Consider the following 693-nt stretch of genomic DNA (forward strand, 5'->3'; position numbering starts at 1 on the left):
TACGTAACAACGTCGTGAGAAAAGTTTCTTCGTAGTTTTCTTTTTTAAAGAAATATCAAGCTTTGCCTGCCTTGCAGAAGAATAAGTTTAAATTTAAAATCTTTATTTGTTACAGAAAACCAAATCTGTTACATAGTGTTAGTATTTATAATACGAAAGAGATAAAATTTGTTTTATTTACCCGATCGTAATGACCTTCGTAACTTTTGTCTACAGTAATTACACAGATTAAACTCTTACGACTCAATCCAACTCTCAAGCAGAATCAATGGCTGAGTATGATTCAAATACAAGTAAGCTGCGTGTATCTCTTCAAGAGTTAAGAAAAGACTAACGCATACGTTGAGAGACTGACACATCTTAACATTTCCCCTTCTATGTATAAAGGCGTGACAGTATCGAAATTGTGTCGAAATCTTATTCTGGTCAGTTATCTCATTTGCATATATGCATGTTATTGCGTGAAACTCGTTTCGCGTTGAAGGAGACCTTCAAGAGAGGACGAAAAAAAGGGGACAAAGAATGTGACACGGCCACTGTCATCGCCAAAGTCGACTGATAGTTCGACTGAATGTCTAATTTTTTGCTGCAATAATTTCGGAGAAAATTTATAAAACGAAAATTAAGTCAGATAAATACCTCGTTATACATACACATATTTTTATTGCAAGAATTTTTAATATTACTGAAGGA

General features: G+C 33.8%; 1 protein-coding gene across 3 annotated transcripts in view; it reads right to left on the reverse strand.

The window, feature by feature from the left end:
* The window catches only part of LOC112457500 (short-chain dehydrogenase/reductase family 16C member 6-like), a 15,094-nt gene extending 14,728 nt beyond the window's left edge, over positions 1–366 (reverse strand). For 2 of the 3 annotated variants that reach the window (XM_025020615.1, XM_025020614.1), the window contains exon 1: positions 182–363. The gene's annotated coding sequence lies outside the window, so the exon portion shown is untranslated. Of the gene's footprint in view, positions 1–181 lie in introns of all 3 variants that reach the window. The other variant, XM_025020616.1, reaches the window with a different exon arrangement.
* Positions 367–693: the final 327 nt, after the last annotated feature.

Source organism: Temnothorax curvispinosus, unplaced genomic scaffold (genome assembly GCF_003070985.1).
Source record: "Temnothorax curvispinosus isolate PA1 unplaced genomic scaffold, ASM307098v1 QBEX01007785.1, whole genome shotgun sequence".
Classification (NCBI taxonomy): domain Eukaryota; kingdom Metazoa; phylum Arthropoda; class Insecta; order Hymenoptera; family Formicidae; genus Temnothorax; species Temnothorax curvispinosus.